This window comes from Pezoporus occidentalis, unplaced genomic scaffold (assembly GCF_034315485.1).
Source record: "Pezoporus occidentalis ecotype Australia unplaced genomic scaffold, CSIRO_AGI_Poc_V1 ctg4, whole genome shotgun sequence".
NCBI classification, from domain to species: Eukaryota; Metazoa; Chordata; class Aves; order Psittaciformes; family Psittacidae; genus Pezoporus; species Pezoporus occidentalis.
Window position 1 is genome coordinate 8,133,541 of NW_026915724.1, and position 16,938 is coordinate 8,150,478.

Sequence of the window (16,938 nt, forward strand, 5' to 3'; positions counted from 1 at the left end):
ACAGGTTATTATGGTGAATGGCCATATAAATGTATTCTAGAAACTGTGTTCATTCAATCCCTTAACTTCACCACTTTTCTTTTTAGTCAAGCATTACAGTTACCTAATGAAGCCATTAGAAATTAGGTGATTCTATCAAGGTGTCTGGTCTGTATTCATGGCTCTGAAAATGACTCGATTCCTGATAACCCTGAAATTATTATTACTGCACAGTATGTATTGTATGAGCAAGTTCATCAGCTGTAAACCAAAATATTGACATTATCCATATTAGCAACATCAGTTGTTACTCCACACCTGCAAGCATGGCTCCTTATACACAGTGGCAGCAACAGCAGCCACTCTAAGAAGGTTTGTTCACAGAAACACATGACTGATGCCAAATATTTGCCCACTTCCAACAGATTTCCTTATTTACCTTTTAGTTAAACAGTGTTAAGTGATTTTCATTAGCCCCTCTTGAAGGGCTAATCAGCACAATTTACTATTGCACACATCACACTGAGGGATTTATCAGTAGACTATTGGCATAGAAGAGGAACCAGTGCTACGATTACAACAACACGTATTTACAGGGAAGTTGTGGTATAATAGGCAAACAAGTCAAAGCGTTTCAAATTATTTTATAGCTCTTCTGGCTCTCTTAGTCACTGCTTTTGCTTTCAGAAGGGGTTGCTCTTCCTTGCAAGCAGCATGGCAACATGAAAGCAGAATGAAAACAACCATGCAGGGGAGTTGGACTAGATGACCTCTGAAGGTCCCTTCCAACCAAAACTATTCCATGATTCTATACATCTATATTTCCCATATGTGTAAACATTGATGATCTGCAGCTGTTCAGTGGTCTGGCTTCCCTATTTACCATACTCTGGCTATTGCCATACATGGGAGAAGGAAAGCAAATCACAGTGTTTTCTGTGGACTTTCACTGGACAGGCTCATGGGGCTTCACACATACCACCACACCACCTGAGCTGACCAGGGTCCAGTCGTGGCTGTCTTCATGCATCCTCCCTGTCTTCATGCATCTTCTCACAAAAGTTTCTGGAAGGCAACAAGCACTAAGGGTCAGAATTCATTACAGAGATGGTTTTTAGAGAGCAGCATGGTGATCTGAGTCTTCCGTTGCAACCCAACTGCTGACAAAAAAGGCGGGCATTTGAGGCAGACCTGGCTTCAGCCATTCTCCCTCTTTTGTGTCTGGAATTGCATTTTCTTTCCTAAAATTCTACCACTCCTCCCATGTGGTGAGGGAGAGGGACATAGCAGCCAGTGCCATCAAGGATGTGGGCACAGCTGGGGAGAGACATCCCTGCTCATCTGGGCACGCCAATCCCTGAGGCTGTCAGCAGAGCAGAGACCTGTGGGCAATGGGTCTTGGAGCTCTCTCCAGAAGGAGAGAAAACTGTCAATTATAAAGATTGCTAGTCTTAACATGAGGAGTGGGACTTTCTGCTTACACTGACTTTTCTGGCAAAGTAGCTCACAGATACTTGTGTATTTATTGTTTCCTTTCTTGACTGGGCCATAAAATAGAATAAACACCAGATAGAGAGACAGATAGAGAAACATGCTGATATTTTGTCTGGCAGCCTTTCACTTTGCAAGCCATATATTAGGCTAAGGCAGCTGCTATTAAATTTTAGCTCAAAATTCGGTTGCAGTTGTCTGATAAGAATTGACCTTTTTAAATCTTGTCTTCTGCAGAGGCACTTTTTTCTGAGGAAAAGTATTCTGTAATCCTTTAAGCTATCCAGAGGCAGACAAAGCAAGGGGAAGGCTTTCCCCCTGAACTGACAGAATGTTCTGCTTCAACCTTGCAGAGTGACACCTGTTCTAAGCTTGCAGAGACACACCATGGTCCACCTCTGTTTAAAATCCCTACATAATGTCTACCCAGTGACAATCTCTCAGACATTACATAGGTATGGATGGCACTCTGCTATATCTTTTAGCCACTGATGTTCTATCATTCTCTGAACACCTCAGTAAATTAATACTACCTTAGCCTCTTACAGGTAAAACATGGTTCTTCCCATTTCGGATGTAAAGAGCAGAGAAAATAAATGGCTTTACATACATAAAATAATTTCTGCCACACACCTCAATACTGAACCTAAATTGTTGATATCCCAGAAACACATTACCTTGGGATAACACACTGGCTGAATGAAAGAGCACCCAAGAGCCACATCCTGCACCTGCTGCTGAGTGCCATGCAATTAAGTACAGTACATCAGCAAGGGCTGCTCACGGAGATGGCAAGCATTGCTGCAAGTGAATATAATCCTTTTCTGGGGCTCAGAACAACTGCAGTAATACCTGTTATTTGCTACACTAGAGCTGTTGGTGAGTAAAGGGCCCAGAGGTCAAACCCATTAAAAACTGGCAAAAAGGACAACAAAGACCAGGGAAGCACCATTTGCATTCATACTAAGTATCAAGAAGTCTTCAGTTCCTGGGGTTTATACATGCTGAAGATGTTTTCCAGACCATGTTCCCCCCCCCCACCTTTTAGCAGAAACACTATTTAAAAATATAATTGAGAGATTAAAAAGACCTCACCATTCATTTTTTGTTTCTCCGTGTTAGGTTGTGACTAACTGAAGCTCTCTCTTAACAAGTATCCTGTTTCCTCCAGCTGATCAAAGGCTTTCTGTGGGCACATTTGACTGGCAGAGCAATGCTCTTTCTTAAGAACTGAAACTTTTCACAGCAGGGTGCTGGCTTCTGTGTGAAGTCTTGCAAGCAGGTTCACAGCTCTGCCACAGCACTTCTGCTCTGAGAGGTTTATGCTAGTTAGCCTGGCCTTGTTTTACAGCAGCCTACTGTGTCTGGTACTTGTGCTCAAGGCTGACCACTCTGGGTTTAAGTTGGAACCCATGCTGGTTTCAGCTGGCCTTGGTGGGAGGGATACTTCTTTCCTAGGAATAAGGCACTATCATCTTCTGTGTCTGCCTCTCTCAAATAACCTTTTGGGAAAGAAGGACTCATCTGCCCTGAGCTGATGCTGCTGTGTTTCAGCAGCTGCACTGTGTGAGCTGCAGTGACCTGAATGTACCCAGTTCCTAGGGCCAGGCAGCATGCTTCCTCAGTGCACTTCTGCTAGCTCTTTTTCTTCCCAAGACAACTTAGAAGTTTAGTCTGGGACAGGTTAGCAGTGAGAAGTGGGTAAGGGAACTGGAAGGGGACAGATCTGTGTTGGCATTGCCTTCTGGCAGAGCTCAGCAGCGGAAGCAGTCCATCTCTATCAGTGTCTCAGTCCATCTTCTACCCTGCTGTCTTCACAGCAGATTTGGAAAACTTTCCTGAAGGAGGTCAGAAAGTTTCTTCAGGAGAAAAAAATTAAACCATTTAGAAATGTTGCTTCATTCAGATGTACTTTCTTTCTCTTTCCTTTCTTCTCTTTCCTGAATGGAATCTGTTGCTTAAACATTCTTGCGCTTTTGTCTCCACTTCTATTCTGTTTTTACTTGAAGGCAGCAATTTCACTCAAGAGATTTATAGCAGTGGAAAATAGAAGACAAAAGTCTCATTGATATTTCAGACAACAAAGGAAAATCTGAACAAGAAGGTAATTAAAATAAAATTCTGAAAGCTCTTCATTCTACAAGGTAAAAAATGTGCCTCTAAATCCCAGTTTAATTTTTCTTGTCATGTTGATGATCCAGCTCCAGTGAATAGACAAAATGTTCTAGTGTACCTCCCTTTGTGTACATACTTTCAATTCTTTTTCCTGCACTTACATTACAAAAGGCTGAGAAGCTGGATGTGGTTTTGTGTACAAAGGAAAGGTATTTGTTCTGCAGTCTGATGCTTATTAGGTTTTAAACCCATTTAAAATCATGAATTGCAAACTATTGTAATTAAATATAAAGCATTAATTAACTGAGCATTAATAACAAAGCAAACCAGAAACAGTTTGCAAAGTTTATATTTCCTTTTACAGAAATTTCCCTGCATGTGAGAACACTGTCTTCTAACCCTTAAGGAGTTCATGCCAGTCACAAAAGGCATTTTTCAGTTTCAGATGTGAGAATTGCAGTCCTTTATGCAATGTAATATTATTATATTCTTTGAAGTTCAGAATTATTGTATGAAGAGCTTATGCAAGAATTCTACCAGTAAAAACTGTATTTCTCTCATTGCATATAATTTGCTACAGATTGAAAAGATGCATATGAGCAGCATCACTGAACTACTGGAACACACGGAACATACATCACTTGGTAATCCGGGCCTGAAAAACCAAACCAGAGACTGTCAACTTGAGCACTCTGGCACTAAGAAGGTTCTTTCTTGCAGAAAATTTCCACCCGGGAGGGAGTAGTTAGATTTATTAAATGTTGCTCAGATTTTAATTCTTACGAGTTAATTGACTCTGTTCCACATGGCACTTTGAAGGGCAATTGTTGAAAATTGCTTTGGGGCAGAAGGTACTTGTGCCAGGGAGACCTTAATGAAATCCAAAGGGTTCTTCAGTTTGGAGAAGCACAACATTACACAGGACAGTTACAGTAGCAGATGATTACCAAAGCAAAACAACGTCTTTGTTTGCATGCTATTGTGCGTTGCCTATTCCTTTTTTTCCTATCCCCTTGTTGCATGGAACCTGCTTGCTATAACATACCATTAAGCTTCAGGATGTAGCTGCCGGCATTCAGCACCCAGGGGTACAAACCCAGGTACTACTGCTCTTTCCTAACGCACTCACACTAAATGCAGCCAATTTCCCAGTGTCCCAAAGCAAATACAATAATCCCTTAAAACTCAGCAACTGCTGTGCTCTTGAAAGGAAGGATTCGTGAAGGAAAAATGTTTTCTTCTAGGCTTTGAGGGAGAGAGAACGGCCCCACTGTGCAATGAGGATTTGCCTTGCAGCAGCATCCAAATGCCAGTATTTCACCAGCAAGGCAAATATTTTCTGCACCTCATGTCAAGCCAGAGATTCATTGCTAAAGTAGATATTTGTATTAGGACACGTGAGAGCACACAAAAGTACATAGACAATGTAGCTTCTGCCTTGCCCAGAGAGCAGCACCAGCAGTACTCTGCTAAATTGTACGCAGAGGTAGTCCCTCCTTAAGGAGGGTTTTTACAGGCTTTCCTCCCTGTGTTAGTGCTAATTCTGCAACTTGGATCAGGAATAAAGCTGAAGGTTAGCAATCCCTTTAGCCCATTGCTTCCCAGCTTCTCAAGAGGCACTCTCAGTAAAAGATAGATAGGTTTAGGTTTATGTCTTTAGCTCACTGCCCTCCTAAGTGGAAGAGTGTGCTCACATGGGTTTTGTGTAGCTATCCTTAACCCAAACGCCAGTGTTCAACCTGGTTAATCTCCGTAACCGCACACATAACCCAAACAGCCATTTTTCCTGTATTTTACTGTCTTCTTTTCTGTTTGCATAACCCCTGTGAGGTTTGCAGGCTGCATCTAGTTCCCCCAGGGAGGTGGCAAAATCACAGCAAATCAGGCTCTGTGTGCTATAATTTCCCAAAGATCAAAGTTTAGTTATCATTAGAATGTAAATGTCACAATATTATGAAATGGTGCATCAGGACAGAACATATCTTCCTCTTTGAAAGTATTTCTATGTGATGTGACATTTTAGTAACATTTGAGGGGGGACTTTCTTTCCTTTCTTGGCTTTTTCTTAGCCAGCATAAGTCTGCTGCTCCCACCTGCTAAAATAGCATTTAAAATCAAGTATTTCACAAAGTCTTCTGCTTTTTCAAACTGGGGCTAACATCTACTTCCCAAGGCAAGAAAGAAGGGTCTGAATTAATAAATATTAAGGAAAACATGGTTCTTAATCTGTTTATAAATATTCCCAAATTACCAATATGCCACAGCAACGGCTGGGTTGCTGGAGTGTATAGGAACAGGGATCCCCTTGAGAAAAACAAGAAGAGAGGTTGGGCTAACAGAGGCTGGGCTGCAAACGGTATCCAGCCTGCCAGCCCATGCTAGGGAGAAAGTAAATGGTGTAAAGAAAAATGTAGTAAGAAGTGTTACAGCATTATAAAATAACATATGAAGAGGTTTCCCTGAACTCCTGTTGATTGTATTACTCCCAGAAGACATTTTATAGACATGCATGAAACTGAGTGTAGTCCAGACACTACAGGGCAGAGGCTAAGGACATTTGAGAAGGAGAACCTAGGGCAGGGACACAAGTTATACAGCCTGGTATAAACAGCAAACGAGACTAGCAACAAACCGCAATGCACTGGCTGTATCATCAAAATTGAGAGAGAAACCCCAGCTCCACTGAAACCAGCAGCATAGCTTCAGTGACTTTAGAAGAAGCAACATGCTCCCTGGGATGGATAGAAGGCACCTCTCTGAACTCAGGCTGGTCAAACGCATTTGAAAGAACCTGCAGTTCATTATATTTACTTAGAAACAAGCGCCGCATTGCTCTATAGTGCAAGGTCGCTATAGCAACCCTAACTATTCTATGATGCTACGATAATTAGAGGTCACTGAGGTAAATTTCAAACCATTGCTTGCTGATAAATTTTACCCTGGTTTAATACTGAAATCTTTAATTGGGGTGTTAGTGGACATTAAGGAGAAATCTACATTTAAGGAGAAATCTACAATTAAGGAGAAAACTACAAGCAGTTCTTGTAAGAAAGAAAACAAGATCAGACTATATTTGTTTTGCATGTTTTGGCTTGGACATGTTAAGGAATATTCGCAATCTTAACTAGCTAAAGGGGTTTTGTTGTTGTTTATTATAGTGCAGCCAGAATTACACCCTGTAACAACTCTGATAAGATTTGGAAAGAAAACAAAGATTCAAATGCAGTTTTAACTTGGTTTGCTTTGTTTAAAAAACATTTTTCAGATTCTGCTCACATTTCTGGTTTTTTTTCCTTCTCTCTGTAGGTAAACATGATCAACTTAAACCATCATACACCATTGTTACTGTGCAGCAGGCAACTTAAGTCTGGTTTTCAGCCTCAGTAATTATAAACCAAATTCTGGTTTAATATGACTAAATTGGCATGGAAAGTTAGGAATATTGCTTGTTATTGCAATGCTGTAATACATTACACAAGGAAAAGCTAAGTGATAAGGAGCTTAATTATCTGTGATTTATATTGATCTATGTGACCATAAAATCACCAGAGTTTGGAACAAACTAATTTGTTTTTAGTAAGTGTTGCCTGAAAGACTGGTAATTACAGTCATAAACCAATTACTGAATTAAAGTGTAGTAAATATAAAACCAAAAGCAGTCACAAGGTATTCCATTAGGAAGCCCACTAAGTCAAAACGAAGGTTACTTTATGCTTACGTGACACTGAAAGTGCAATAGCGCCTGCATCAGGTGAATTTTCAAGTCTTCTCCCACTTTAAACACACATTCTTGAGGTTTCCAGAAACATTTATGTTTTGGCCTAACAGTTGTAAGCAGAGTCCCAAAGCTGTCCTGTTGATTTAAGTGGATGCTGTTAATATTACTTCTGTGCTGTGTGGGGGTGAGAAATCCTGAGCACATCCAGAAGCTGGTATATTGTGGTGAGTCCACATGGGAAGAACTCTAGAGAACAAGTTTGTGGGTTAACAGAGCATGAGTTGCTCTTGGCAAAGCTGACAGCTCTTGGCTGATACATGAGCCAGACAGGTAAGAGGCAAAAAAATGAATTTCTCTCTTTCAAGTCAAATAAAGTTCAACAGGAAAAAGCTGACATGCAGACATCAGGCTGTTTGAGGTGATGGGAGCCCCATCCACAGTAACCAGATACTTGTGCACATATAACACTATGTTTTGTCTCCTTTATGTGGAAAACCACTTTTTTTTTAAAGTTAATATATTCCCAAGGAACCTCAGAGGAAGTTTAAAATGTGATGGCAAAAGGATAGGGAAGACACAACTATGCTGACATTTTCGCCACACTTTATGGTGCTCTTTATAAGAGGCAGTTCATAGAGAGGACCTAACCTCTTCTGAAAGCTTGTGTTCAAGGCACCATGACATCAGGGCTCCATTTCTGAGGGAACTGAAAAGAAAACGAAGGTATGAGAAGAAAGTAACTATTCCATTGGTGAGTCGAGATGAACACTTTAGTCATCCTGAAATGATCTCTGAAGACAACATCAAGGCCTACAGATGCGACTGTTCCCACAGATCATAGAATGGTTTGGATTGGAAAGAACCTTAAAGATCATCTAGTTCCGACTCCCCTGCCATGGGCAGTTGCTCAAAGCTACATCCAACCTGGCCTTGAACACCTGCAGGCATGAGGCAGCCACAGCTCTACCACCACATGTACCACTAGTGTCCCTCAAACAATTTGACCAGGACTTACTGTAAAATAATACATGGCAAGCGAAGCTTCTACAAGATTATGAGTAATAGATCATCAGTCTTAAGAATGGCAGTTGCTTAAGAACTCTGAAGAAGCTTTGGCTTTTTAACAAATAAAAGAATTAACTAAAGCTAAAGATGAAGCAAAATGATTTTGTTTCCTCTGGAGAAAGCAAAGAGCCTGATGAATGCTGCAGGCTCTCACACAGCAAGGTGAGGGGGGCGAATGATGTTCAGTGAGATTACCATCTATTAATCCAAGGCCATGCACATTTGAGGGAGGCCTTGACTAACACGCAGTTGGGTACTAAGTTAGGTGTAAACATTTAGGAGAAAGAGGTTCCTAATAACGACTGTTTAATGGAAACGTGTGCTGAATGGGTAGCCTTGGATAAAGCAAAGGGAATTTTTGGCTGAGCTTGCACACCATGTCCTGACTGCAGGTGACCCAATGGAGCTGCCCCCACCACCACTCTCCAGCCCCGTTCTGTCACCATGATCTGGGTTATCCTTAACACTCTGAACAATGTGTTGCTGTTTTTCTGTTGTTTTCTAGGTTGTTTTTTTTTAGCATGGATCCTTGTGACTGAAGTGGGTTATGGAGGGATGGTGTGTGGTGGTGCACTGACAGATCTGGGGATACTGCCTTGCCAGTGGCAGGAAAGGACAAGAAGCTCTAGTTGGGCTGCCAGGGGGTGACTTCAGGTACAGATTGTAAAGCTCAACCATTGCTCCAGCATGTGAGAAGACTGCTTAAACAAGCAAATATCATAAGCACTACCTCAAAGTTGTATGCATGGATAACATCTTGATCATGCCAGTCAGTTCTGCTAGAACACGTTGGAGCAGGTAGGATGAAAAACTGTTCACCTGACAGCTGTTTAGTTTGCCCAAGACAAAGTTAAGGGCAAACACAACCACGGTCTCTGCACCTACACAGCAAGCAAAACTGCGGTAGTGGGCCCTTCAGCCTGTCAAGCAGATGTACATCAGTAACTCGGCGATGCTGTTTGAAGCTGGACAAATTCAGACTGCAAAGGAGATTACAATTTATCCAAGCAGGGGGTTATTAGCCACTGAAATGATTTAGTAAATGCTGTGATAGGTTCTCCATCACCGCCTTTGTTCAAATCAAAATAGGATTTTTCTACTGAAATACAGTCTGCAATTTGAAGGGGAAATAATTCATGCCTGGTTATAATTGGTGTTATGGAGAAAGTCAGACAAAACATTACAGTGATCTCATCTGGCCTAAAAATCAATGAGTCTATTTAAAAGGAGAAGGAAAAAAAACCCAACATAACAAAGCTCACTCAGGAGGAATTAATTGCTGGATTGAGTTTCACAATGGCATATCACTTTCCACTGACACTAATTCATACCTGGGGTGATAGTGCCGCATTTCTCAAAAACACTGTTTAAGGAGTCAAACTACTTTGTAAAGGAAGTAGTAGGTGCAATTCTTGGACAAAATCAGAGCCTCAGTGACAGAAATGACAGAAATTTCACTGCTACAGGGGGTCAGAACTTTACCTGCTTTCTCCTCCTTTCTCAGCCACAGGCGTGTCTCATTCTGCAGGGTTTTACAGAAGGATACAGGAGATTTTCTGCTCTGCAAGTTGTGGTATTTCTTTGGAAATGAAGAAAACCCAGCACACACTGGCTGAGTGGTTGAGACCTGATGACGTCTTGAAGTCAGGGGTGAGACAAACAGTGAAATGCCACTGATCTTTTTCAGTACAGAGTTACATCAGAGACTTGCATTCCTCAGTAGTAATGATTTGGTGTTTTTTATAGCCTATCTCTGAGAAGGACTCAAAATCAGGATGAAAATGCAGAGTATGTGTGAAGAATCACTGTTACCAGCCCATAAATATAACTACTGATGAAAAGGAACATGATGAGGTTTTAATAAAATGAAAGAAAATAGGTGAAGTGAAAGAGACAATGGATAAAGTTTCCAAAGCAAAGACAACCTTCTTCATAGCAAAGTTACAGCATGCTTACTGTGCAGAAGCAGCCGGAAAAATATGGGGTCCTAAATACCACAAAGCCTGCAGCATTTTGATACACTGATGTGTTACTCCAGTGCCCATAGAGTTGTCAGAGACATTTCCCTCAGTATCCAAGGACACCAGAGAAGTGTCCTGTTCAAATCCTGAGCAGGGCTGACTGCCAAGCTGAAATGCAGCATTTCGATGCTCATGCTCACGCTCACATTTTGAGGTGGCACTTCGTTTGGGAAGGCAGTCAGTCCAATCCCACCTCTCTGAGGTTGCCCACATGCAGCTGTTCTGCAACCGAAAGCCTAATCCGAGAAAAGAAAAACCAGTTGTCTCCCTTCATTTAGAGCTTTCAGTGAATTACATGTAACAAACGTACATATTTTACATAGACACATTTTTGGTGGGGTGAGCACTCCTGGAGAGCCAAAAGAAGGGAGCAAAATAGTTACTTTCCCTAATTATTTTCCATAGTCTATTCCTAGATTTTGCTACAGAGAACACATCTCCAGGTTTTGCAGATTTTTCTTGGGAAAAAAAAATGGAAAAAAAAGAAGGGATTGTAGCCGCTGCAAATGGCTGTTTGAGTTTATGGATTAGCCCAGATCAACAGCTGGCAGCTATTCTGACAAACGCAAGCCTGAACCAGGAAAGAATCCTCTCCAGAAAAGGCTGAGATCTCAAAACTCAATTTACAAAAATCTTGAAAGCTCGCAGAGAGTAGAAAGCCCCAGTGTTTGTGGTGCAGGCAAGCAGGGCCTCAGCGCAGTGTTTCCCATCAAGGTGACCTGGCCATGGGACATGTTGATTTTCATGGCTATGAATTCCAGAGCCATCTGGACACAATCCTGAGCAAGGTGTTCTGGGTGAGCGTGCTTGAGCAGGTAGGTTGGATTAGATGACCTCATGTGGTCCCTTCTGACCTCAACTGTGCTGTGCTGTGATTCTATGAATTCTCCAGTCTCCAACTATCCACCCAGCTCAGACACAAGGCACTCCATGCCAGATGCACACTGGTACATCAGGGGATACCAGCTGTTTCACTGTCCATCCCCAGCTGTGATATCCTATTGTAAAAATACCCCAAAACTGTGCAAAGTATGTGCTTTTATAGACCATGTAAGCAATTTGAGATGGTACAGGGGCTGCCAAGATGGAGTGAAATATATTCCTAAGGTAACAGGATGTAACCAAACATTGCTGCACCAAGAGAGACAACCATGCAGCTGCTCGTGTTTTCTGAAGGAGACTTGTCTTTTGGAAGCAGGGCAAAGAGAACTTGGTAAAGCAGCAGCCACCATAAAGCAGTGACTTGTACAAAATACCTACTTGTTTTCAAGACAGAGCTACTTCTGCTTGTGAGCAGCAGCCTTTGCGTGGTGGCTGGGGCAGGAGGGGATGGGCTGCAGGCAGCAGTAGGGCCCTTCTGACCTGAGCTCCTTAGAAACCACAGGTCCCTGGAAGCAGAGATTTACTGCTCTTTCACACCTCACTTGTCAATCAAACTCTTTGCTAGAAATAATGCAGAAGTGCTTCAGCTGAATTATTTGAAGTTCCTCTAACTTGAAGGATGTTGCTTTTTATTTCCCCTGTGCCACAGAAAATTTCCTCAGCGTCACTTTTATTATGCACTTTTGAAAAATAAACAGGGTTCACAATGAGTTATTTCTTATGGGAAAAGAGTCTGCTGGGAGCACATTACACATTCCATTTACTTAATCAGAATCTTCTGATAATTTTTACTGTGCATTGCAAATGCAGGCAGCTCGTGTTACATTACATCTGCAGTGCTCAGATAGACTGGAACTGCTCCAAACTACTTCTCAAAAGTTTAGTTCTAAAATTTCCCATGCATTTACTGTTCCTTCATCATGGTCACTAATGCATATTTATCCAATGGGATGAATACATACATACAGATAGCTTAGTAGGGTTGCATGTACCATACCGTTAGCAAATAATAGCCTGTATTTCAAAGTATACAGAAACCACTGCTTAGAGAAATAAATGCTTCAAACGGGGGGAACTCAAAACTAAAAATATCAAGGAATAAAGATAAATGGCCTCAGCTTACAGGATGAAAAAGCACCAGGAAAACTCAAATTTTAGTGATATTGTTCAGGAAGGAGTTTCATGTGGCTGCTCATAAATGGAGACCCAGGCTGTTTCCTAAAAATTTCAAGGATGAGCCAAGCTGCAAACAGCTACAGATCCGATTTCTGGCTTTACCACTCAACATCAGCATGATGAGGTCCAGTGCAAAGGATCTTCAGCTCTTGAGCAGCTGATGCAGAAACATGGGTCTGGGAGAGAAGCAGTAGTGGTGAAGCACAGAGGAAACACTGAGGCAAGAAGCCTTGCTCTGCAGAAGTGCACCTTCCTGCAGCTCGCTGGGAAGGGACACATGAGGACACAGCTCTTGTGCCATTTCCCCCCACACCTACTAAAACACTGTAGAAAACTGCTTATTTACAGCAACAAAAATATTTGAGGTGTCATGCAGGGCAGGACTGAAAAGAGTGGCAATTTGTTTTCAAAAGCTCCGAGGGAGCCTGGGATCAGCATCTTGTTCAAAGAGCCTGGTAATCCCTTTCCAAGATGTTTTAAAGATGCAGCTCCTCCTCTGCTATTGCACAGCATTGCCTCCCCTAGATGGGTGGTTTCTGAAGGGAACCAGCAGAGGACCATTTCCTGGACTCCTGGACCTTTCGTATCGCTCTCGTCTCTGCTGTGAGTACAAAGACCTCCAGTGTTCTTATCTTGGCATTCCCCACTTAAGGGAATGAGAGAAGCATTACAAATGAGTCTGTGGGGATGTACTGTGAGAGCAGCAATAAAAACTAAAGAGCTGGCACTGAGGGCAGTGGTCGGTCAGATGTTTTGGAAGCACTGAGCGGTGAAGCTGTCCCACATCCCTACTCTGAAAATCTTGTTCATTTAAACACTCTGCTCCTGAGGAAGATCTCATGGTCACACCACCACGGCTAACACTGTTTTCAGGTCACATTTCTGCTCCCCCCTTCTGGTCTCCTGCAGGCCATGTGCTAAAGCAGCAGTCCCCCCAGCTGTCCCTCCCCCGCACCAGACAGGACATGGGCAGGATACAGTAACATCAAGGTTGCTCTAAAAAGTCATGCTCTCTCCTGCTTCCTTGTTTATTGGTTGTAAAGACAGCAAGTCTGTAACATTTTTGGAGTTTAAAAACTTCCTTGTAGCTGTTGGGAAAGACGTGCTATAGCCAGCATCAGTCAGGAACAACCTCAGTGTGTTTTGGTTTTAATTAGTTGAATTTATTCCTAATATCTAATCTAAATCTAGTTTGGAGCTGTACTTGGCACAACCTTTTCAGATAGGGGAGAGAGGCCCTGTGCCACCGATGTGGTATCTGCTGATTTTTGCCCTGTATCTACCAAACCTGAGCGCTCTGCCATGATTTCCACCATTGTGAAATGCTGGTTTTCATTCAGTGGAACACACCACCAGGAAGCCCCTTTCCATACACTTTTAACCCATTCTCAATTTCACAGTGTTACACATCTGTTCCCCCAGCAGCCACCTGAAAACCCAGCGTATCCCTGAGCAGCAGATCTGTGTGGTACTTGCGTGGGAATGAGCCCATTAGAGAAATCTCTAATTCCACACCACAGCTGCCTTTGGGTATTAAACCAAGCTGACTTTTAAATGGTATTAAACCCCCAGCCTTGACAGCACAGGAGTGTCTTGTCCATGGTGGGGATATGACAAAATAGGGCCCCAAAGTGTTCCCCTTGCTCCCTCTTCTGTAGCAGAGCTGGAAGTAGGATAACCGCAGAAGTATAAACCTATCAGCGGTGACCTCCAGGGAGCAGGGTCCGCTCTGAACAGCTCAGAAATGATCTCTTGAATAACCTCCCATGAAGACTTTTGATACCACATCTGACCACTTTGCAGTTTATTACATAACTGTAGTTTGGGATAGGATAGATTTGTTTTAAAATAACACCAGTTATGTTGCTCCTGAAACACCTCATTGATGATTAGAGATGAGTGAAAGGGCACTCCTAAGGCTTGATGAGAATATTCTTGATGGCTCATTCATTTCCAGGTCTTCCATAAGCTGCTCATTAGCAGTTCAATAAAAATCCCGAGAACGAATTATAATGCGTGCTACCTATGTGTAAAGAGATACATCCTGTGCTGGACAGGTAGGTCCTGACCTTCTCCTCATACCAGTAATAGTATTTTGTGTTTCCCCAAACCTCTTCTTTGCCTCAGGTCACAGATCTACATTCTGCAGAAAAAAACGTTTTGCATTAAGATAGTTCAGTGTAGAACACTGCACAACTCTTCCGGGGGTAAACACAGCAAAGGTAATTGAAAACTTAGTGATGAGATAGTGACCTTGCAGCTGCTTCCCTGTTTAGATCAGGGCTGTGTCCTCTGGCACCCATTTCAGCAAGGTCTCAAAGGTCTGAAACAGCCTCTTTCGGAGACTCACTTCACTAGACACAATCTTGGTGAGACCAATGCACTTCTAAAAGTGTGAGTCTGCCACGGGACACACCTGCAAGCCAGGAAGATAAACAAGGTCAGAGAAATGCTGTCTTTTAACCCCTGAACCAAGCCAGGCTGCAAACAGGGGGTGTTCCACCCATGCTGCTGTGGGTGTCTGAAAGCAAGGAGGGATCACTGCACACCTGTGTGAGGTTTCACTGCTCCCAAGGCTCCTACCTGTGGTGCCTGGAGGGATTTCTCCCCTGTGCATCCTGAGGAGACAGAAGAATAGGTCAGGAAGCAGTAGAAAACTAAAGCATGAGATCTACAATACCTTAAAGAGCCTTACACACAAATGAGTAAAGTATTAAGCTCTGACAGTGTGTGAAATCCTGCCCGCCCCGCTCAAAATTTTCCCTTGGTCCGTAGGAGAAGGTTTGAGAGGTCTCATTGGTTAAATATGCTAGAAACAAACCTGAAGGAAATGGAAAGCATTATGACAGCTATTTGTTCAGAGTCCTTCCACACAAAAGGATCACAGAATCACCAAATCGTTTAGCTTGGAAAAGTCCTTTGAGATCAGCCAGTCCTACCATTACTCCAGCACAGCCAAGTCCACCACTAAACCATGTCCCTAAATGCCATATCTGTATGTCTTTTAAATACCTCCAGGGATGGGGACTCCACCACTGCCCTGGGCAGCCTCATCCATGCCTGACAACCCTTTTGGTGAAGAAATTTTTCTTCATATCCAATCTACCCCCCTGCCCCGCTACCCCGGTGCAACTTGAGGCCATTTCCTCTTGTCCCACTGCTTATTACTTGGGGGAACAAACCAACCCACCTCACTCCAACCTCCCTTCAACTGTATGAAGTACAGGCAACTGCAGAGTGACAAGGTCACCCCTGAGCCTCCTTCTCTCCAGGCTGAACACCCCCAGTTCCCTCAGCTGCTCATGAGCCTTCTTCTCCAGACCCTGCACCAGCTTCGTTGCTCTTCTCTGGACCTGCTCCAGCACCTCAATATCTCTCTTGTAGAAAATTCAGCAGATGCATTCAAACCCATAAGCTCGCAGAAAAGTGTTTTCAGATGGGACGAGTGAGATTTGTGCCAGATACATGTAAGCTGATACACTCCAAGATATACAAAACATTAAGAAAATCAAGCCTTTGCCAAAACCCAACACTGTAATTTTCAAGTACAGAACCTGTACTTCCCAGTCTTATTTCCAGGCCAACACTAATAAATAAGACTATGTTAATTTTCTGTTGCTCTCCCCTCCATATTCAGAATAAAGAACACACCCACCATCCTCCAAAACTTTAGTGAAATAAAGTTCACGTTCAGCTAAGCACCCTTTTATCCTGCTAGTTAAGCCACTCCCAATCACTGCCAGCACGTTCCTAAATGCTCTGTACTGAGAGTAGCAAAGCTTTTACAGTTCAGAATGGCAAGACTGAATGCATAAAATATTAATATACTTGAAAAGTAGGTAATTTATTACAAGATCTTTTAAAAGCTTCATTTCTTAAAAAGCAAAACTATCCACCCACCTCCACATCTTGTCTGAAAGCATCTGCACACACAGCTGTTCTCAAAGTTCCAACCCTGTGCTCCTTTTTTCCCCCCTTATTCTTCATTTATAAAGATCTGAATAGCAGGTATTTACTGAAACAGCAGCATGCTTTCCCAAGTGCCTTCTGCTTCCACATACAGACTTTTCCCATCTCCCAGGTGAACACGTGGATACCTTTTTCCCATGTGCAGGGTTGAGGTATTGGACACTCATCCCCAGGTTGCATTAGTCTGAGGGGTTTTAGCTTCTAAATCTGCTCTTCCCTTAGAACAGATGTAAGTCTCCCACAGTAGCTGGGTGAGGACAGACTTTGTCTTTTCTGGACCTCCCACCATCATCTTGTTCTATGGTAAGTCTTTTTAGGCAGCCTACATAAGTCTCTTCATCCGGCTGCCTGGGGACTGAGCATGCGGTGGAAGTGGCTTGGATGCCACAGGTGTAAAGACACACTAGTACTGTGTTACCAAACAGCAGAAGGCAAAACAGTAACTATTGCTTAGATAGTGGTCCTCTATCATTCTCTTCACTGGAAATTTTATCACCTTTGTACACTGCAGTCCTCAAGCCT